The following is a 24,482-nucleotide window of genomic DNA, read 5'->3' as shown; positions in this document are numbered from 1 at the left end:
TGCATTAGATAGCCACAGTAAAAGACTTGCATGCTAAAAAAAATTATGGTGAAGCAACCCCACATGACAGTGGTTCCAAATTGTTATATAATTAGCTGTTTAGTAGGCTTTCTGCTTAAGCTGATACTTGTGTTTTGTTTTTTTTAAAGAACACTTGCTTTACTAGAATTATTTTTAAGAGTTCCAGGGATCTGAGCTGGAGAATAAATGTATAACGTTAAGCAGTGTCTGCATTTATTCCATGCACTAGAATTTTCATAGACTTAATATTGGGATAGGACCAAAAAAATAATAATAATGTCAGAACTGCTGCATCACCTTTACAAACATCAAGAAATGATTCCCAGTATAAGTGAAATTTCAGTCCACAGTGTTTTTTCTTTATGGTTTATTCTAATATTTATCACATTCACTTGTTAATCATGCTCTACTGGAATAGAATGAATAGGAACAATGTGGAATGATCTTTCCTAAAATTGGACAGCACGACTTTGATATGGTGGAATATAGACCAGAGTTGTCCCAAAGGTGCTTTTTCAAGAGGCGCCTGGACTTCCTGGAATTGCACTTTCATTATTTTCAGCTATGGTATCCTTTTAGCCCGTGCTTCTTTTTTTCATATGCTTTTTGTTATGTATTTTAAACTGCTGGCAAAATTCTTTGGACAGACATGTCATGCATGTTGACTCAATATAATCTTTTTGTCCACATTTCCATTTATGCAGTTCCTCTGGTCTCTATCAATTAGGTTCTGATCTTCAAAGTGACGTTGTCCTTGAAAATGGTACTTGCGCAAGATTCTATTTTGGGAACTGGTTGGCCTTCTTCTTCTTCTTCTTCTTCTTCTTCTTCTTCTTCTTCTTCTTCTTCTTCTTCTTCTTCTTCTTCTTCTTCTTCTTCTTCTTCTTCTTCTTCTTCTTCTTCTTCTTCTCCTCCTCCTCCTCCTCCTCCTCCTCCTCCTCCTCCTCCTCCTCCTCCTCCTCCTCCTCCTCCTCCTCCTTCTTCTTCTGGAACTTACAAATGAACAAACTGTGATAATTTCCACAATCAGTACTCAGCTATACCTTTCATGCTATAACTGAACTCCTCCTCCACCTTCTTTTAGGAATAATACAGTCAATTTGATTTCTACGACTCCATCTTGTGATGTCCATCTACACAAATGCCATTCTGATTGTTTGAAGACCTTGCTAAGAAATAAACAATTTAGATTCTCTTACATATGTGCAAGAGATAGTATATCTATTGAAGCTTCAAACCAATCACTCTACTTTGCTCTCCTGAGGTATATAGTATATCCAATACAATTGGGGTGAAATCCAGACGGTTCGGACAGGTTCTGGAGAACCGGTAGTGGAAATTTTGAGCAGTTCGGAGAACTGGCAAATACCACCTCTGGCTAGCCCCAGAGTTGGGTGGGAATGGAGATTTTGCAATATCCTTCCCCCAGGAGTGGGGTGGGAATGGAGATTTTATAGTATCCTTCCCCTGCCATGCAACACCAAGCCATGCCCACAACACACACCAAGCCATGCCACAGAACTGGTAGTATAAAAATTTGGATTTCACCACTGAATACAACCATGATTTTTCAAGGAAAACATATTATTACAGGAAAATAAATGCTAAAGTTCAGAGCACCATAAAGTAAAGGAAACAAAGAAAAATGCTTGGAATGTACTACCTGACTTTCTGGTTTCTTCCCCAAATCCCCAAAACTTGAACCTTAGACTGTAGACCTCACCCCATTCCTAAGAGGTCTGTAAGGGGCGTGCATAAGCACACCAGCATGTCTACCATCCCTAATGTTTTCTTTTATTCTTATCCTTTACACGTATTCATAATTATATTTACACTTGTATCTGTTATAAAATACATGCTTAACAAAATAAATAAATAAAATAAATAAATAAAAGAAAAAGAAAAACCTTCCTTCCTTCCTTCCATCCATCCATCCATCCTTCCCTCCCCTCCCCCACTCATGTGTGAGCTTTTATATTCATAAAAAGCTGCATTAAACTTTTAATACAAATGTATATATGAAAAATAATGTCATTTTATTCCTTGTCTTTGTACAAGGACGTTGTTTTCAGGTAGTTAGAGGACAACAAGTATAAAACTTCCAGGGAAAGGCTGTCCAGCTGGCCACAAATCTAGGTTTCAATTCACGTTTATCCACTGAGTATAGAATGGAAGCTGAACAAAAATTCTCCCTGAAGAACTTGAAACAGAGGAACACATGGACTTCGTTCTTTTCTTGAATTAATGTTTGTATCTTTTGCCCAAAGAATCTAACACAATGCTGTAGGCCACTTCATTCTTATTCATCTCCACAATCTTCTTTTCTGCTTCTGTTTCAGGCAGGGGTCATAAAATGAAAATTATCTATAAATAAAAGAAGCTAAAAAGGAATGACAAAAAAATCTCGCAGTGAAGGAACTGAGTTAGAACAAACAAACTAACAAAACCCTTTACTGCTACCACAAAGAAGTCATGATGTCTGAGCCCTTCTTTGATCCACCTCTTCATCTGAATTCTTTTATGGTATTATTTTTTAACAGATTAAAAATACAAAGGTGCAAGCCATCCTCTTTCTGATTTCTGTGCATGTATTTGCATGCACATATATGATATATACTTCTCTATCTATCCACCAACCTGGAAAAAAAAATGTTGCTGATTTAAGAGTCACATTAACTTTAATGAGTGGATTTCTTAAATCAGCAGCATACTTTTTTCAGGCTGGTGTGAAATTATTTAATGAATAACTGAGAGGAGTTGTGCTTGCCGGAGGCCCAAAGCACTTATTCCAACTCATTATTGAAGTGTCCTCTGCACTTTAAATTTAAGATCTTCCAGAAAACAAAGTGAATGTGGAATAATACAATTATAGAAGCAATAAGAGCTAAATGGAACATGACAGAGCACACAAAGTGTGTGTATGATGAAGAATTTAAGCTTTGTGAGGTTAGGTGACTTTAATTATTTTATTCTCCCTCTCAATTTGTAGTCACACAGTGGAAAATTTTGAAGTATGAAATGTGCACATAATTATGGACAAATAAGTTGGGAAAAATGGGTGACCTGGTAGTTATTGGAAAAACAGAAATACGTTATTGATGGCAGAATAGATTGAAGCTCATTAGGAAGGTACTGTAGTTATAAGAGTTGTGAAGTACTTCAGAAATAATTTAGAAAAAGTGCTTTAAGGCATCCAGGCAGATACAGATGGTGTATCTCTTTGCAACTCTTTAATACAGCTTAATCTTCTCCCAAGATTATATACAACTACCCTTTACCCAAGCTATCCAACACTTTGGGTTACTGTATATCTTGAAGTCTTTCTCTTTGAAGATGAGCATTTAGAAATATTTTGCCCTGCAACAGCAGTCAAAATGTTGGATATAATGAACATATTTCTTAAATATTTTGCAGTGTATTTATCTGTAAGGTATGAATAATATTGAAGGTAGAGTGAGTGATTTAAAGCTAGCTTGAGTGCAGTACCATTCTAGGATTTAGATGAGGGAACAGAAGGAAAGATTTGCAGATGATACCAAACTAGCAGGAATAACCAATATCCCAGAAGATAAGCTCAAACTACAGCTGGATCTTAATAGACTTGAACACTGGGCCCTACCTAACAAAATTAAATTCATTATAGAAAAAAGTAAGGTTTTATACTTAGGCAAGAAAAAACCAAATATATAGGTACAGAGTAGTTGAAACTTGGCTCAACAGCGGTAACTGTGTGAGAGATCCTGGAGTCCTAGTGGACAATCACTTGAGCCAGCAATGTGCTGCAGTTGCCAAAAAAGCCAACAGAATCCTAGGCTGTATTAACAGAGGGATAGGAGCAAGATTACGAGAAGTGATACCACTGCTTTATAAGGCCTTAAAATATTGCATTCAATTTTGGTCATCACAATATAAAAAAGATGTTTAGACTCTCGAAAGAGTGCAGAAAAGAGTGACAAAGATGATTGGGGGGAGTGGGGGCTGAAGCCTAAGGATATGAAGAACGTTTGCAGCAATTGGGTATGCTCATCTTCAAAGCATTGTCTAGTGAAAAGAAGAACTAGGGATGACAATGCTCCAATATTTGAAAGGCTGCCACAAAGAAGTGGGGGTCAACTTATCTTTCAAAGCACCAGAAAGCAAGACAAGATGCAATTGTTGGAAACTGAACAAAGAGAGAAGCAACCTAGAACTAAGGAGAAACTTCTTGACAGTAAGAACAATCAACCAGTGGAACAACTTGCCTTCAGAAGTTGTTGGCGCTCCAATACTGTAGGCTTTTAAGAAGGGACTGGACAACCATTTGACAAAAATGGTATAGGTCTCCTGCTTGAGCAGTGGGTTGGACTAGAAGACTTCCAAAGTCCTTTCTAACTCTGTCTTTCTGTTATTCTGATTCCTATTTATGCAGTAAAATGTAGAGAATATGATACAGACACAATCACATACCTTTCCTCCTTAACTAAGCACTTCTGTTATTTTGAGAAAAGTTCTTTCCAGAGTTTTGTATATGTGCCAGAAATTCTACCATAGATAAATAAAGTCCATCTGATTATGTCAAGTCTCTTTAAACTAGTGGATTTGAAATAAACACGTCATATTATGCTGATAATGTTGATGTTTTTTTAAAATAAATGAAAGCATATGAAATAAAATTCAGATTCACCCATCACTTGCTGATTTAGCAGCTACCATGCATTTATCCCCCCAAATGGAAGAACCATGTACTTGGGAGAAAACTCCACTAGTTCTTTATCTTTCTACTGCCATTTCACTACAAGCACCCTTTTGCCTTCTAATATTTAAACACAGCATTTGTCCCTTGGTAGCTGTACCATTGAGTATTCAATGAAAACTTGGCCAAAGAGTCCAAATCGAGGAAGGACTGATTGTGATGCAAGTGGCTGCTTCAGTGCGTTGCTTTGGGGGAGAACTTCATAGGAGTTGCTTTCAAATAACTATCAAACTCAAACTCAAGAGGTGGAGTGCAGTAAAGTTATTATTACGTTTCAGAAACAGCATATTATGAGTGAGAACCAAAATTCCGTGAGGTTCCTCAAGTTCAGTAAAAAAAGAAGTACAATTCAGCTGATCTCTAAACTCAGTTCATGCCTCAGATGAAATTCTGAAGTGAAGATCTTCAGTCTCATGTCTCACACACACTCTGTCACAATAGCAACATACAGAGAGGTTATGACATCTAAACATATTTTTCCTCATCAACCTACTTGACTAAAAAGTAAAAAGAATGCCATACTTCTACAAAACCTTGGCCCTGTGAAATTACTTGGCACAAAACACTTCTTTTTTCCTTGTCAGATAATTCAGATGGAACCAAAAGGAATCTCCTGTATAGTATTTCCATTTTAAGCTTATATTTTCCTTCCTCCCCAATCCCCCAAGTCAACATTTTAAATAATAAACTTAGTTATAGATAATTCTTATTATTTATTGTAAAATAAAACTGGTTGACATATTTTGCTAAGGCATAGCTCGCTAAATAAATGATAATTGGCAGAATTTGTATAACTGTGGTATAAAGCTGTGATTTATATACTAACATCCATACAATTTGCTAAGCCAAAATAAAACCAATTATACTCTGGCATAGCAATGTGTCAACTCAATTACAGAATAAATAGCATCACTTTCACATACGATCTAATGGTAATAACTTTGTTGAATCTATTCCAAATACATATTATAAAACTGAAGACCATGTATATTTTGTATTAAATGGTTTCTAGGCCTTTAGGGTGAACCAACCTTTCTTTCCTCTATTCTTCTCCAGTTTGGTCACTTGTTAAATTCCCATCAAATGGCTAGGATGAATCATCCAAACCATGCCAATATATGGAGAATTCAAGGAATGGGAAGGAAGAACTAGCTTCCATAAAGTATTTTCTAATAATTTCCCTCTTACAAAACAAATAGCTTGTACAAAGTAATAATTCATCTTTCTGATTCCAGTTTCTGGGCAGGCAGGAGCTGAAGTATAGCAAAGGAAGATAAACCCAAATTTAAATTAGCATAGATAACAGTATCACTTAGAATTACTAAAATATAACTAAAGATACATGAAAACCTTCTGGGAATTTCTACAGAAATTTATACTCCTTAGAAAATTCTGAAATCCACTAGAATTTTTCCTCATTCAATGATCTAAGTTTGATTTATTTCATCTTTTAAAAATCAGACTGGAAATTATTCCATGTCCCTATGAAAGAAAGAAAAAGAAAGAAGGAAGGAAGGCAAGAAGGAAGGAAGGAAGGAAGGAAGGAAGGAAGGAAGGAAGGAAGGAAGGAAGGAAGGAAGGAAGGAAGGAAGGAAGCTTTCAACACTGTTCTTTAAAACAAATAAAAGCAACAAAGAAAAAGGGGAGTGGAGGGGGCTTGTATTGAAGCCAAAGAGAAAATCCAACGCAATTTGTCTGGAAACCAAACGTTTTCTAAAAATAATTTTGGTAAAACAATTACATTTTTCCAACTTTCATTTTCCAACTTATGGTGCTCTAAACTTTCAATAACAAATTATACAAAGTATTCTAGATGGATATGAAGAACAGCTGGTCCATGGGCTAAATGTGACCTGTGGAGGTTATCCATCCAGCCGGCCAACTCCTTCCTCATTTCCCCAGACTCACTGAAAAAATTAGCTTTTCTTAGCTTGGTGCTCATAAAAGCTTCGTTTTTGAAGGATGACGTAATTGAGGTTTCTAGGCTTCTTATCTTTGATCAGCTGCTGATCAAGTATATATAAAAAAGAAAACAAACCACTAAGCCTTCAAAATAGTTTTCTTTCCAAGTGCCTAAAAGGGAAAATCCTCTCATTTCTCATTAGTCAGTGATGAGAAAGATTTTTTTCAAACCATACCTAGAACATAAATCTTTTAAATCTGTTGAATGGAAAAAAATAGGATGCATTTTCTGTGCCGAAGAAAATGGGGATTGATCTCCCCCATACCATAGGAAAGGACTCTATAGTAAGAGACAGACATCGACCAATTCCTCTCTGACATTCCTGATTATAGAGACCTGGTTCAGAATATAAATTTCAGGGGATCTGAAAAGGCTTTCTGTCTCTAAAGCCCTCCCATAAAATTGTCTGGCCAGATGGGTAAGTGCATCTATGGGAATATAGTCCTTTAACCAAATTAGCTTCTTCATCACTACTTTAACCTAGGAAACCTGTTCATCTAAGGGCTAAAATCTCTGATCTCCTCTATCATATATGCAGTCTCATGCTTAAAATTGGAGAAAAGAGAACTTATTTCACCATGGAACCACCTGGGAGAAATCAAATCAATCAATCAATCAATCAATCAATCAATCAATCTTTTATTATGATCACAGATCAGAATTAAAAATTAAAGTGTTCAAATGAAAGCGAACAGAACAAGACATAATAGTATATACAAGTTAGTGGTGAGATCTTCAATGTGTGGCCAAAGTCTGCCTAATTTTACAGAGTATAACAGACTTTAGCTACATTAAGGTGACTGTATCATACTGATCCAATAGTACCAGCCATACATAAAAGAGATTATAATTTTCCAGATATTTTACCAGGTGGAAAGTTATAAACTGAGTCCATGAATCCTTGTAGAGTGTACGGTATAATTGGACACAAGCTACGGTTTCAATGGCTCCTTGTCCACAGGGGCACAATCTCAGCTCATATGGGATTTTTTTTTTAATCAGTCCTCCAGAATTGCTGGAGACCATTACAACATGGGAGAATTACTGCTCTTTGAAATAGGAAGGAAGGAAGGAAGAAGAAAGAAAGAAAGAAAGAAAGAAAGAAAGAAAGAAAGAAAGAAAGAGAAAGGAAAGGAAAGAAAAGGAAGGAAGGAAGGAAGGAAGGAAGGAAGGAAGGAAGGAAGGAAGGAAGGAAGGAAGGATAGAATCAAGATCACGTAAAGTATAAATACCACTTTATAATGCCTTGGTAAGGCCACACTTGGAATATTGCATTCAGTTTTGGTCGCCATGATGTAAAAAGGATGTTGAGACCCTAGAAAGAGTGCAGAGAAGAGCAACAAAGATGATTAGGGGACTGGAGGCTAAAACATATGAAGAACGGTTGCAGGAACTCAGTATGCCTAGTTTAATGAAAAGAAGGACTGGGGAGACATGGTAGCAGTGTTCCAATATCTCAGTGGTTGCCACAAAGAAGAGGGAGTCAAACTATTCTCCAAAGCACCTGAACAAGAAGCAATGGGTGGAAACTAATCAAGGAAAGAAGCAACCTAGAACTAAGGAGAAATTTCCTGACAGTTAGAACAATTAATCAGTGGAACAACTTGCCTGCAGAAGTTGTAAATGCTCCAACACTGGAAATTTTTAAGAAAGTGTTGGATAACCATTTGTCTGAAATGGTGTAGGGTTTCCTGCCTGGACAGGTTGTTTTTTTTTTTTAATTTGCATTTATATCCCGCCCTTCTCTGAAGACTCAGGGCGGCTTACATTGTGTAAGGCAATAGTCTCATTCTATTTGTATATTTATATACAAAGTCAACTTATTGCCCCCAACAATCTGGGTCCTCATTTTACCTACCTTATAAAGGATGGAAGGCTGAGTCAAACTTGGGCCTGGTGGGACTAGAACCTGCAGTAATTGCAGGCAGCTGTGTTTAATAACAGACTGTCTTACCAGTCTGAGCCACAGAGGCCCAGAGGTTGGACTAGAAGACCTCCAAGGTCCCTTCCAACTCTGATATTATTATTATTATTATAAGGAAGGAAGGAAGGAAGGAAGGAAGGAAGGAAGGAAGGAAGGAAGGAAGGAAAAAGAGAAAGGAAGGAAGGAAGGAAGAGAGAGAGAGAGAGTGACAGAGGAAGGAAGGAAACTGGAGGTGTGTGTCTGTGTCTGTGTGTCTGTGTCTGTACACACACACACACACACATTCTTTAATTTTTCTTACAGTACATCCCCTTTATATTCTAAGATACAGTGTTTGAGAGCCCTGGGGATTAATTAAAGGTTTCCTGGTGATGTCAGTGCTTGGGCTGTAGCTGTTAGGTTATGTCTTACTTTGCAATTACATATGGTCAATCAACTTGGCCTACTTGGGATGAGTGGCCCCTGTGTGAAAGGCCAGGAGAGGGCTTACAGGAGAGGGGGCAGAACATGGCTGCCCTAGTCCACTGCCAATAAGGAGATACAATAGCTGGTGATCAGGTTTTCAAACTTTGTCAGTTCTCCTCATCATTCTGTGAATTAAAGATATGTTACATTTATATGAGCCAAGTGCTACATCAGACTATCCAAAAACAATACAGATTCTGATGAATTATTGCACTTTGGTCTCCATAGAAGTCTCTGAAGTGTGAACTATGCCATTCTTTTTGTTCTAATCCATGGATGGGTTTTTAAATGCATATCGGCTCATCCTGCAGGCAATATTCCTATTCATCCCATCGACAATTCCTGTTTTGGGACCCATTTTGGTTAGGGTTTTTTCCAGTTTTGTCCCCTACCTTAGACTTGTGCTTTTGATTTTTGTTGTTGTTGTTGCTTGCATTTATTTTTCCCAAGAGAAGACATTAGCAATTGTCTCAATCAAGTTTCACTTTTGCATTTTCAGTCTACATGGGCTGCCTTGATGTCACTGAGAATAGCAGGGTGATAAAATAATATTAGAAAATGAGAATGCAGAGATGGCAGGGCTCATTTAGACTCTGGAGCAAATATAGCAAATCTGAAATGAGTATTACATTTCATGTAATGCTTCCAATAATTGCCATTTTGGCTACAGCTCAATCATAAATGCATATGATATCATGAATCAGCTCTTGTTTTCAAGGCTATTCCAGATGGTTATCAAATTACCATTTCTTGTTTTATTTAATGGTCAACTTGTTTCAATTAAAATGTCAGTTTCAACAGGCAAAAAAAATATGAGGTAGACAGATGTGTGCCTAGCAGGGAGAATAAAACTAACAGAAAATGTAATACTAATATTACATTTCCCTAAAATTCATATGTGCTTCTGTAAAATGATGCTATAGAGCACTGCACACTAGAACAACTAGACACAAAAACAGTTTTTTCCTAACGCCATCACTCTGCTAATGAAATAATTCCCTCAACACTGTCAAACTGTTTACTAAATCTGCACTACTATTAAACTTCTCATCGTTCCCATCACCCATCTCCTTCCACTTATGACTGTATGACTGTAACTTTGTTGCTTGTATCCTTATGATTTATATTGATATTGATTGTTTCCTGATTGCTTATTTGTACCCTATGACTATCATTAAGTGCTTCTGTACCTTATGATTCTTGATCAACGCATCTTTTCTTTATGTACACTGAGAGCATATGCACCAAGACAAATTCCTTGTGTGTCCAATCACACTTGGCCAATGAAAAAATTCTATTCTATTCTATTCTATTCTATTCTATTCTATTCTATTCTATTCTATTCTATTCTATTCTATTCTATTCTATTGTTCTGTCCCCCTTCGCCTCCGTCCGAGCGATGACTTAATTAGCCGGCACTATCAGCTCTGGCAGCAAAATAGCGAGCGTCTGCCAAGTGTCTCTGTTATCTCCCTCGACACCGATGAGTCACCCAGGAACAAACTTCAGCTCTTAGTTAATCAGTTGATTTGCCTGCTACGAAAAGGCACAGCAGTTCTTGCTGCCTTTATATCCTGTGGGGTGTGGCTCCATGACTCAGCACTTCCTAGGCCTCCTGCACCCCTACTTCTGTTGTTCCCTCCTCTCCTGCCTACGAAACCTAGGGTCCAGCCAGGCCTGATTGCCATCAGCTGGGTCTGGAGGCGTGGCCTGGGGGGAAGAGTCAGGGATGGAGGCCTCGCTATCTTATTTCACTTGGCCTGCCTCTGGCTCCTGGAGCTGAGCCAGGGAAGCCAGTGCTCCTGAGGTAAGTCCTGACAGCCCTTCCCCCTCACTTTCCAAGTCACATTCTGTCAGGAGGCCCGGCTCGGGGGCGCAGACACAACATCTATTCTATTCTATTCTATTCTATTCTATTCTATTCTATTCTATTCTATTCTATTCTATTCTATTCTATTCTATGAATAGATGGAAGGAAGAAAATTGCTATATGTAAAAAATTATTATTTATTTATTTATTTATTTTATTAGATTTATAAACCGCCCTTCTCCCGAAGGACTCAGGGCGGTGTACAGCCAAAGTAAAAAGAAACAATGTACAATTAAAAAGTAAAATTTTAAAAAAATTTTTTTTAAAAAATTAGTACATCCTAATGTCTCGTTTTAAAAAAGATTTCACAGCTATATTTCTATACATATAAATACATTAAGGGCTGTTCAATACTTTTCATACAGCTCTCAAAAGAAGCCTCGTGGACCCAGAAAATCAGTTTTACATTACATTCTTAAAGTTATTTCTGGGTAGGGAAAATTATAGAAAACACTATAGAGTACTAGAAGGATAAAGTACCTTGGAAAGAGGCATACACAAAAGCTATCTGGACTGACATATATATATATGTGTGTGTGTGTGTGTGTGTGTGTGTGTGTGTGTGTGTGTGTAGGTCTTTGGTTATTCGGGTTTTCTCCCGCGTAAAATTGGAAGTGTCTTGGCGACGTTTCGATGAAGTTTCATTCGTCATCTTCAGGCCTCAGCTTGCTTCTGGGAGCAATGTCGCCAAGACACTTCCAATTTTACATGGGAGAAAACCAATAACCAAAGACCTACATACAAACACCAGAAACCTCAGAAAACAAATATATATATATATATATATATATATATATATATATATATATATATATATATATATATATATATAGGTCTTTGGTTGTTCGGTTTTCTCCCGTGTAAAATTGAAGTGTCTTGGCGACGATCGACGAAGTCTCATTCGTCATCTTCAGGCTTCAACCGTGCTTCTGGGAGCAATGTGTGATCGCAGCTATTTCTTCCTTTAACTGCTAGTGGGGTTTGAACTGATTGGGTGGGAGCTTGGCTGTGCTCTGATTGGCTGGGGTTTTCTGTGCTCTGATTGGCTGGGGTGTGTCCTGTGTTGGTGGGGGCTTGGTTGTGCTCAGTCTAATCTGTGCTGCGGGGTGATTTGAGCTGGTGAGCTGCACTGCTGCTGTTTGGCTTCGTGTTCGTGGTCGTGCTACATCTTCGTAGTGGGTGTCAGTCTGCTGCATGTATGGATTGGAGGGTTTGAAGTGGCTAATGTTGCAGCTGCGGTCTGGCTTCTGGTCCTTGGTCGTGCTTCCTGATCAGTGTGGGTTTGGGTGTGCTTTCTGGGTGGATGTGTGGTGGTGACATCCTGTGTGGACCTCGTGAGTGTGGGTCTGGTGTCATTCCTCGTGTTAGGGGCACGTTTGTCAATAAGGGCAGGTTTCCAAATGGCTGGTAGGCGGGAGGTATCATCTCGTTTGTTCATGCTGTGTGGGCGTTTTTCTATCTCGATGGCTTCTCTGATTATTCTGTTGTTAAAGTGTTCAGTTTTGGCGATAGTTCTGGTCTTTTTAAAGTCAATATCGTGTCCTGTGACTTTAAAGTGTTGGACCAGGGAAGAAGTTGGTTCCTCTTTTTTGAATGAGTTCCAATTTTACGTGGGAGAAAACCCGAATAACCAAAGACCTACATATATATAAGAACCCCCCACTAAAATCCAAGACAGAGAACAAGAAAACGGCACAGCCCTCCTCCCATATATAAAAGGCACCACAGACAGAATCAGCAAGATCCTCCACAAACACAACATCAAGACAGCATTCTGCACAAACAGAAAAATATCCACCATCCTAAGAAACCCCAAAGACAAAATTGAGTTAGAAAATCAAGGAGTATATGAAATCCCATGCACCGCCTGCCCCACCACATACATTGGACAAACCAACAGAAGAATAAGTGCACGCATTGAAGAACACAAGAACTCATTCAAAAAAGAGGAACCAACTTCTTCCTGGTCCAACACTTTAAAGTCACAGGACATGATATTGACTTTAAAAGACCAGAACTATCGCCAAAACTGAACACTTTAACAACAGAATAATCAGAGAAGCCATTGAGATAGAAAACGCCCACACAGCATGAACAAACGAGATGACACCTCCGCCTACCAGCCATTTGGAAACCCGCCTTATTGACAAACAAGTCCCTAACACGAGGAATGACACCAGACCCACACTCACAAGGTCCACAGGATGTCACCACCGCACATCCACCCAGAAAGCAGACCCAAACCCACACTGATCAGGAAGCACGACCAAGGACCAGAAGCCAGACCGCAGCTGCAACATTAGCCATTTCAAACCCCTCCAATCCATTCATGCAGCAGACTGACACCCACTATGAAGATGTAGCACGACCACAAAGCCAAACAACAGCTATGCAGCTCACCAGCTCAAATCCCCTGCAGCACAGACTAGACTGAGCACAACCAAGCCCCCACCAACACAGGACACACCCCAGCCAATCAGAGCACAGAAAACCCCATCCAATCAGAGCACAGCCAAGCTCCCACCCAATCAGTTCAAACCCCACTAGCAGTTAAAAGGAAGAAACAGCGATCACACATTGCTCCCAGAAGCACGAAGCTGAAGCCTGAAGATGACGAATGAGACTTCGTCGAAACGTCGCCAAGACACTTCCAATTTTACACGGGAGAAAACCCGAACAACCAAAGACCTATATATGTATATATATATACACACACACACACACACACATATATCCGAAAACATATATATATGTTTCTTTTCTCATTCTTGGAGTCAAGATATTGTTCTCCACAGTAGGTTAGAAGAATAGCTTGTGGGAACAGGTCAAATGTGTGACATACATCACCTTCCTCACTTTTATCCTGTCACTATCACAGCACACCTCTCACCCCTAACAGCTGCCTTACTCCATTTAATGATGGCATCAGCCCCACAGGTGGACATTACAGATTGAACCTACTCATTGAACATAGTCAGGGCTCCCTTGCATTTTTCCTTCCCAAATTTTCACTAGTAGAACCAGAGCTTCTGCCCTGATCTTTCTTCGTTTCCTAGTTTCCTCTGTACTTCTGTGAAACCTGTTTCCAACTAGCAGTTAGAGGATGTTTTCATAAAATGAGCTGAAAATATGATTTATAGCAGAACCCCCCCCCCAAAAATCCCACAAATTAGAATCCCACAAATTCGGCCATATTTCAAATTCAATATCTCATACATCCAAATGTAACACTTTGAATTAAGGACTGTGAAATGTAATCCTGGAAGCCACCTGTTGTGGTCTTCCAGCAGCCTGCAGAGCTAGCAACAGAGCTGGACAGTGAGGAGGCTGGGGAAGGCCCAGATGAGGGCTCTGCATCAGAGGCAGAGGTGGGGCCAGGGCCATCAGTGAGTGAGGTGCAGACTCCAGAACCTCCAGAGACTGATAGTAGTGAGGCAGAGGAACAGGAGGAGCCTGTTCTTAATGCACGCATGAGAAGAGCTGCCAGAAGGCAAGAGCAGCTCAAGCAAAGAGGACGACTCGGGAGTAGGGCCAAGAGATGATTGGCCCCTCACATAAGGCTTAAAACAGACCAGCAACGGCCTTTGGGCTTTGCCGGAAAACAGTGTTGGTAGCTTCGTCTTCTTGCACTTATTTCTGTATCGGTGTCTTCTGAACTTTTGCCAAGAAAGGCCTTTGGCAGTTTGCCTAATTGGACCAAGGTTTGTGATAGGACTGAGGAATTTGTGTTGGGAGGAATTTGCTTTAATTTAGTTGAACTACGCTGAGAATAAAGTTTGGTTGTTTTTTCACTGACTGAGTTTCCTACAACCTACTTGGGCCTGAGTCACAATACCACCCTGGAAGAATTTATTTTCTTTTTCATAAAAGACATGCAGTCTAGCAATAAAATGGCTAAAAGTCTGCAGTTCAGCTAAGAACTGGTAAGTTATGATGTTTATAAAGTAATTGCTGTTACCGCTGAAATTTCACTGTAAAATATGATAGTTCTTTTTAATATTAAGCAATAGCAAACAGATTCAGCCCACTGGGATTTAGCTCAGAAACAATGGAGGAAAAATCCACCACGATGGAAATAAAGAGTTAGTGCCTGGTTTTTATTCTGAAACCTGTTCTTAATTTTTTCAATTTGCACTTTTATATAAGCAATTAAAATTTCCATCTCCAAGGTTCACTTCATATCCTCAAATACAAATATTGGGAGGGATGCAGTAGATATTGCAGTGTTTGGTTCATCTATACTAAATAAAGATTTTTTTAAAAACAAAATTAAAAATGCAGATCCTCAGTTGAAATTGTACCAAAAACTCATGCCACATGACAACTGAAAGCAACCATAACTTTGACAAGAGTCATTTGAAATGTCTGAAACTGAATAAACTTGATTTTGCTTGGAGAATATGAAATGTAAGAAAATGATGTTGGGTGCTTTCGGCTTGTTGGTTTTAGCAAAACCAACCCACCAATCAATATTTTTTTCTTTTTTCCCCAAAAGCAGTTTAGAGGAAGAAAAACACAATAACATGTTTTTTTCTGAATTTGATCCTGCTTTCAGCACTATTTCCTTAAATTTTTGATATCTGAATAGCAAAGATGTAAAGTTTTAAATCTCACCGTAGAAGATCTTGAGTCTTCCAGTCGCTTGTGGGAAAAGATCCAATCTGGATTTGCCAATACCTGAAGGAGCTGTTGGCAAAATGCTTTTTTTGGGGGGGAGGGGGGACCCTATATTTTGTTTTATGTGAGCTAGTGTTACAACTAGCTTACTTGGGATGGTTGTGTCTGAACAGGTACGATGAATGTAGATAAGGAAGAATGAATGTAATATACTCGAGTATAAGCGAGTTTTTCAGCACGCTTTTGTGCTGAAAACGCCCTCGCTTATACTCGAGTATATACGCTTATACTCGAGTTTTTTCTTCTTTTTCACATTGTACTGGATGGTGCAAACTTGGCGGGCTTTTGCATTAGCGCGGGGAAGCCCTGCCGGTGCAGTGAGAGGGCGGGGCGGGGGAGCCGCCAGCCTTCTCGGCTGAGGGAGGGAGGGTTTCCCTGACCGGTAGCTGCCTCATTTCCCTCCCTCGGCTTATACTCGAGTCCCCAGTTTACCCCAGTTTTTTGGGGTAAAATTGAGGACCTCGGCTTATACTCGGATCGGCTTATATTCGAGTATATACGGTATATGGACAGGTTATACCACATCTAATATGGATTGGCTACCTTCCTAACCATACACTGTTGAGTAGCAGAGTCTGAAGAAGAGTTTTCTTCAGTATCTGTTCCTCTGACTTTGAGTAAAAACCTTGGTAGAAAATTAATTTAATAATTTATATTATTAAAAATAATTTAACTTAAACTGGCAGAATACTTTTATTTTTTGCGTTCAGCAAAATTTAACTATGAATCTCATTAATAATAAAATTACTTTTAAACTAATAAAATATTTTTTTCTTTTTTCCCCAAAAGCAGTTTAGAGGAAGAAAAACACAATAACATGTTTTTTTCTGAATTTGATCCTGCTTTCAGCACTATTTCCTTAAATTCTTGATATCTGAATAGCAAAGATGTAAAGTTTTAAATCTCACCGTAGAAGATCTTGAGTCTTCCAGTCGCTTGTGGGAAAAGACCCAATCTGGATTTGCCAATACCTGAAGGAGCTGTTGGCAAAATGCTTTTTTTTGGGGGGAGGGGGGACCCTATATTTTGTTTTATGTGAGCTAGTGTTACAACTAGCTTACTTGGGATGGTTGTGTCTGAACAGGTACGATGAATGTAGATAAGGAAGAATGAATGTACCGTATATACTCGAGTATAAGCCGAGTTTTTCAGCACGTTTTTTGTGCTGAAAAACGTCCCCTCGGCTTATACTCGAGTATATACGGCTTATACTCGAGTTTTTTTTTTCTTCTTTTTTTCACATTATACTGGATGGTGCAAACTTGGCGGGCTTTTGCATTAGCGCGGGGAAGCCCTGCCGGTGCAGTGAGAGGGCGGGGCGGGGGAGCCGCCAGCCTTCTCGGCTGAGGGAGGGAGGGTTTCCCTGACCGGTAGCTGCCTCATTTCCCTCCCTCGGCTTATACTCGAGTCCCCAGTTTACCCCAGTTTTTTGGGGTAAAATTGAGGACCTCGGCTTATACTCGGATCGGCTTATATTCGAGTATATACGGTATATGGACAGGTTATACCACATCTAATATGGATTGGCTACCTTCCTAACCATACACTGTTGAGTAGCAGAGTCTGAAGAAGAGTTTTCTTCAGTATCTGTTCCTCTGACTTTGAGTAAAAACCTTGGTAGAAAATTAATTTAATAATTTATATTATTAAAAATAATTTAACTTAAACTGGCAGAATACTTTTATTTTTTGCGTTCAGCAAAATTTAACTATGAATCTCATTAATAATAAAATTACTTTTAAACTAATAAAAATATTTTTCTATGATTAAAGAAGAAAAAAATCCTGAAGGAATAAAAAAGAGCTGTTATGAACACATACCTTCATACAAATAAGAAAGTTCCACAACTTTAAAACAAATGCAAATGTTGGCATCAATTGAGTCGGCTAAAATAGTTATATGAGAAAGTTAAATATGAACCATATTGTCTTCTCCTGTCCTTCTTTAAATCCATGGTACATGGATATACTGGATAAAATCTACATCTATAAGCAATCTGCTCATAGGTGGCTGGTCTTCAACCCATTGACTGAATGAGAGTTTCATGCAAAGTGAAATGAAATATGGAACTAATTTATATGAAATACAGTAGGTTAAAAAAGAATGATAGTTATATAAATGCATTAACATATACGTGCTGGAATAATATTAACAATAGATAAATACCGTATATACTCGAGTATAAGCCGAGTTTTTCAGCACGTTTTTTGTGCTGAAAAATGTCCCCTCGGCTTATACTCGAGTCTACGTCTTCGGGAACCCCGCACAGGAGGGGGTACCGAACGGACTCCCATGGGAGGGACGGGGAGCGGGCCCGCCGAGGTCTCGCGGGATTTGTCGCCCCCAGGCCGGCCCCCATTCCCGTGTCTGGTGGGCGGACGGCGCAAACTTGGCGGGCTGTGCATTGGCGCGGGGAAGCCCTGGTGGTGCAGTGAGAGGGCTGGGCAGGGGAGCCGCCAGCCTTCTCGGCTGAGGAGGAGGTTTCCCGCGAGCTCGCCGCCGCGAGCCACCCAAAGGCCAGAAGAAAGGTCATTCCATCGGAGTAATGGGCGAGGCTCCTTCCTCTCCCGCCACCCATGCTGTGCGAGCCCGGCTGGGCTGCAACCCCGCCGCCGCCGCTCCTTCCTCAGCCTCCCGGGCTCGCTCTAGCAGCCGCCAAGCTCAGGCGGACTCGGCAGCTCCCCATCAGCACTCGCCGCGCGATTCGGGCAGGAGGAGCCGGGCTCGCTCTGTGGCGGTGGCGCCGCCGCCACCGCCACCGCCACGGAGCGAGCCCGACTCCTCCTGCCCGAATCGCGCCCGCAGTGCTGATGGGGAGCTGCCGCGGCTGATGGGGAGCAGCTCTGTGGCGGTGGCGCCGCCGCCGCCGCCGCCACCGCCACGGAGCGAGCCCGACTCCTCCTGCCCGACCGCGCTGCGAGTGCTGATGGGGAGCTGCCGAGTCCGCCTGAGCTTGGCGGCTGCTGAGCGCGAGCCCGGGAGGCTGAGGAAGGAGCGGCGGCGGGGTTGCAGCCCAGCCGGCTCGCACAGCATGGGTAAGGCGGAGAGGAAGGAGCCTTCGCCCATTATCTCGATGGAATGACCTTTCTTCTGGCCTTTGGGTGGCTCTCGCGGCGAAGTTCGCTGGTCGGGAAACCCTCCTCCTCAGCCGAGAAGGACTGCACCGCCAGGGCTTCCCGCCAATGCATAGCCTGGCGGGAGTTACTGCGGCTCATCCGCCCCGCCCAACTGGTGGTGTTGGGGCAGCAGCTGCCGCTTTCTAGCAAAAGGTCGCTCGCCCAAAACTCCTCGCCTTCTCCTGGGAAGGGCTGGATGGCTAGCCGGGAAGGGTTGAATAAGCAAACCAACCTCCTCCTCCCTCCTCTCCCCCAGCGAAGAGCGTTTTCCCGTTGGAAGAGAGAGAGAGAGAGAAAGGAGGGGCCGTTCCTCCCCTTCTTTCATTCTTTCTTCTCCCTCCGTGCTTCAGAAGCTGGGCGTGTGTGTGCGCACCCTAGTCCCCTTCTGTTCCGCGGCGCTGGAAGAGAGAGAGAGAGAGAAAGGAGGGGCCGTTCCTCCCCTTCTTTCATTCTTTCTTCTCCCTCCATGCTTCACCGTGCTGGGCGACCTGGAGCAGCTGCTCTTCAGTCAGATGCTCGTGAGTCAGCCTGCCCCTTCCTTCCCGTGGGGTCTGCCTTGCTGGTGAAGGTTATTGGGGCTTTTGAGCAAGGGAGGAGGAACGCGAGCACCGCCTTCGCTGGCATTCGGGATTTCCTTTGTTTAGAGCTGGGAATCCTCCTTCCCCCTTTTGCACTCCCTCCCTCCCTCCCTCTCTCTCTCTCTCTCTCACACACACACACACACACACAGACTTCTAAAGTCGATTGGCACAATGCTAAGCAAACACAGCAGTGGGTCAAGGGTGAAGGGCTAGGAACCTGGCAGGTGAAAGGTTGAGCGACATGAAAGGCAAAGACCACAATTGTTTTAAGAAAGAAGCTTTAGCAGGGAGGGGGGGATGGGAGGGTGTTTTAAGTTTTGGCAAACAGCCAGGCCAACTGTATTGGAGAAGGTCACACAACTGGCCTTAACATTTTAGCTGCTGTCTTTTTCCTCACACTTGGGTTTAATGATATTAGAGATCCTTATTGCCCTGCCAAAAAAAAAAAAAAGAGCCACCCCAACGTCTATGAAAATTAACCTTCTCTGCCAAGAGACACTGTGCAGGGTATTTTCACTATTGGTGTGCATACAGGCTTAGATTTGTGCTGGGTTCTTAGTGCTTAGAGCACTGACCTTCAGAGGCACCCTGGTCCCTTGGAAGCTAAAGGAGGACTCATTTTCATGCTTGCAGTTGTATTGTCAATTTCTGTGAGACAATGTTGTTGAAGTAACTCACTCACTCATTCATTCATTCATTCATTCCTTGTGTGTCCAATCACACTTAGCCAATAAAAATTCTATTCTATTCTATTCTATTCATTCATTCATTCATTTTATTTTGTCAAATACATATTAAATAATTATATAAATATAAGCATGAATTGAATACATAAAAGGAATACAACTAAAGGGAACATTAGGACAGGGACGGTAGGCACGCTGGTGCTCTTATGCACGCCTTACAGACCTCTTAGGAATGGGGTGAGGTCAATACTAGATAGTCTTTGGTTAAGGCTTTGGGGATTTTGGGAAGAGACCAGAGTCAGGTAGCACATTCAGGCATTAACAACTCTGTTACTGAAGTCACATTTTCTGCAATCTAGATTGGAGGTTCACTTTTAAGTTTGAATCTATTGTGTTCTCGTGTATTGTTGTGGTTGAAGCTGAAGTAGTCATTGATAGGAAGTACATTGTAGCAGATAATTTTATGAGCTATGCTCAGGTCATACCAAAGGCGGCGTAGTTCTAAATTTTCTAAAGCTGGGAATCCTCCTTCCCCCTTTTGCACTTTTATTGTTTTTCGTTCAAATAAATATTCATGTTATTTTACTTGGCTCTATCTTTATTTTTTACATTGACCAGTAGCTGCCTCATTTCCCACCCTCGGCTTATACTCGAGTCAATAGTTTTTCCCAGTTTTTGTGGTAAAATTAGGTGCCTCGGCTTATATTCGGATCGGCTTATACTCGAGTATATACGGTATACATTGAATTGTAACTCTTAATCTTTAATTGTCAAAATAATATACTTCAGTTTTTGCTTTTTTAGTATAGTAGTATTATTATTTTATCTTTTTAAAGCAGTTTTTATGCATAGATGTTATATATATATAATCTGCATTACAGAGGTGGGTTTCAGCAGGTTCTGACCAGTTATGGAGAACCGGTAGTGGAAATTTTGAGTAGTTTGGAGAACCGTAAATACCACCTTTGACTGGCCCTGCCCTCATCTGTTCTCTGACTCCCAAGTCCCAGTTGATTGGGAGGAAATTGGGATTTTGCAGTAACCTTCCCCTGGAGTGGGGTGGGAATAGAGATTTTACAATATTCTTCCCCTGCCACGCCCACCAAGCCAGGCTCACCAAGCCATACCCACAGAACCGGTAGTAAAAAAATTTGAAACCCACCATTGCTGCATTATAATTAGTAACAGCAATATCACTTAGACTTATATACCACTCCCTAGTGCTTTACAGCCCTCCCTAAGCGGTTTACAGAGTCAGCATATTGCCCCCAAAAATCTGGGTCCTCATTTTATCCACCCCGGAAAGATGGAAGGCTGAATCAACCTTGAGCCTGGTGAGATTCAATCTGGCAAACTGCTGGCAGCCAGTGATCAGCAGAAGTAGCCTGCAGTACTGCATTCTAACCACTGTGCCACCACAGCTCATTTAACTTTGTGTTTGATTTTTAAAGAATAAAAGGGAAGATTTAAAACCTCCCTAGTACACATAGGAAAATCCACAGAAGGCCGTGGCAAATAAGAGGACTAAAATCCTGTGGGAATTGTAGATCCAGAGGGATACTGGCCAATCAGCCAGTAGTAGTAGACAAGAATCAGAACACAGCAGTGCCAATTGTAGCAACATCTGAAAGTTGGGGTATGAGAAGCTGTAGAAGTACCAGAATAATGGCTCCCTCTCTTTGGAATGTCATTCACTTTGGAAATAAGGTCATCCCCCTCCTTGCTATTTTTCCAGAATGACCTAAAAACATGGTTGTGTCATTGGGCCCAATGGAACAATTTTGGCTATCTAAAAAGAAAAAGCAATATTACTATTTTAGAATAGAAAGAGAGAATTACTCCAGAATTACAATTTTGGATTGACATGAATTAGATCTCTGCTAATGAATTTGCTTTTTATAGAAGTAGGGGAAAGATTGATCAATATTATCTTATCAGGTCATAGCTCAATGCTTTATTCTGAACACTTAAGATTATTGTATGGGCTACACATCATGCTTATAAACACATGTAGTTTCATACATATCTTTTTGTCTTTTTCAATCACTTTTTCCTTTTTATCTTGTTCTGTTTACTAAAGCAACATAAAGAAAAACGTTTCCCAAATTGAAGGTATATGTTGCAAAAACAATACAATTTTGTCTTTTTGTCCCATGAAAAAAACCTGGAAAGATCATTTTCAGATTAGTGTGAGCAAGGGAAAAGCATTCATGTTTATTCAACTGATGCACTATTTGCAATAGGTTGAGAGTCTGCAGTTTGATTTATATGGCAGCTCAAATGAAACATAAACAGATAAAAATTCTTTACTATAAATGCAATATTCCATTCACAACAAGTTTCTTCATTTAAAAAACCTTTCTGAAAACAGTTTCGTAATATTTACAGCTATATAGGACAGAAATGTTAGTACTTTTTTGACCATATCAAAAGTTGACAAAGCATCGAAATGTCTTATATTTTTCACATTTTTCAGAACATACTTTAGAGAAAGTTTGAAAGCATATTATTAGTATTAGTAACACACAAATTAGTGCAAACATTACATTTGTACATTACAAATCATAACTTCTCAAAGACAGAAAAGCCCAGGCAAGTATCAAAGAACAATGTAATTGCAATTAACATTTGATCAACCTTTTTATTCAAAGGTTTGTCATTAAGCCTTGGGCAGGGCTACATATTTAATAACTAAGCAGATGTACCCACCAGATGCTTACTATGTACAGATGTCGGCACCTCACAGTAACAATGGAGGGGTCATAGCAATTATGATGGTGTCAAGCTGCTTAATTTGAATACGAAAGCACCATGAACTATTGTGTTGGAAACAACATAGAGGGAGATAATTGAAGATTAGAATGTTCCAACATTATATTTCACTCCATTTCGTAATGCCTATTGAACTTTGGAAGAAAAATAACTTTATCAATAGTTGTGAATTTTGCATGATCAAATCATTGGTGCCATCCTGGCCTATATTGTAATGACAGGATTATCCTGCTGCTCTGAGCTAAAGAATTTACACAAGGAATGCTAGTTATAAGAAGGAATGCAATATATGAACATTCAATTGTAACAATCCAACAGTTTTTTTTTTTATTCAAAAAGTTTTTATTAGTCAAAAAAGGTTTATACAAATACATATCAGGTATGGTAAATTTTCATTTTTCTTATCTAAAATAAGAATTTTACTCAAATTTTTTAACACATACAACAGCCATAAGGCAAGCAGGTGACACGAAGTAGCTAAGTTTGCAAATTTTAAATACGTAATAAAGAAGAGTCAAGAATAAACAGAATATCGTACAAAAGAGAATAAGGAAAACCAACACAATCCCAAATATCTTTATCACTTCCTAGTTTTGGATCTCAGAACTCTGGGTTCAGCCTGACCCAACTCCAGGGCCGCAACAGCGGCAGCCGCTTCAGCCCCATGATCTATAACCTCCCCTTCTTCAATTCCTGGGTCATCTGATTCCAGGAAGGCTTTGTGTTCCTCCACATAGGCCGTAGCCTCCACAATTGTACTGATTTTTTTCGTAATGCCCTCCCGGAAAATCATCAATCCCTCTGGCATCAGCCATCTGAAGCCCACTCCTTCTGGTACAATTTGCTTGACAAAAATAATATTTCTTTCTTTTTCACGTACCTGTCTGGGAATCTGCCTCAGAATGGCTATCTCCTGCCCCTGTAAATCAGTGCCCCACTCCTATGTTTTCTAAGAATTTCATCTCGCCTCTTCTCACAAATTTGACATGAACCTCTCTGGGAACTGCATGCGTGCGTGCATATTGAATTAACTCTATAAACTCGATCCACATCCCAATTCATGAAATCAACACCTCTCCCAAGAAATTCTCCCAACAATTTAGTCACAACATCTCTCAAGTCTTCTTGGTCCACTTCTTCCAAATTTTGAAACCTAAGGAAATAAGACATTTTATCCATCTGTAGTCCAAGCACAGCATTGCCTGTCGTCTCCTCTCTTTTCTGCACTGCCCGCATCTCACCCTCCAGACCTTCCACTTTCTGCTTGTTTTCTGCTGAGGCTTGTTGTGTATCCTTTTAATCCTTTTGGATAGTCACAATTTCTGCTCTTATTTCATCCAATTTCTTGTCCATATTAGATAACTTTTCCAAAATTCTCCATCTCTCCAGCAGTTAGTCTCTGACCTTTTGCCATTTGAAAAAAAAAAATACAAAATCCTCAGGCAAGCACAGTATCCTTGTAATTTCCTCCGGATCCACCAGGGGGCACTCACAGGAGCAACGAGTCCAGAGTACAGTTAGTCAACCAGGAAGTCAAGGGAAGTGATGTCATCAAAATTCTCATAGTGAAGGCGGAAGCTGGACGCCACCACTGTTCCCCAGAAGGAGGGGGGGCCTCAAACCTTCCCTCCTAAATTTCTCCATCACCTCTCTCCAGAGCTCCACAAAACCGTAA

Source organism: Ahaetulla prasina, chromosome 2 (assembly GCF_028640845.1).
Source record: "Ahaetulla prasina isolate Xishuangbanna chromosome 2, ASM2864084v1, whole genome shotgun sequence".
Taxonomy (NCBI): Eukaryota; Metazoa; Chordata; class Lepidosauria; order Squamata; family Colubridae; genus Ahaetulla; species Ahaetulla prasina.
Note: the sequence above shows the minus strand (reverse complement) of the source record.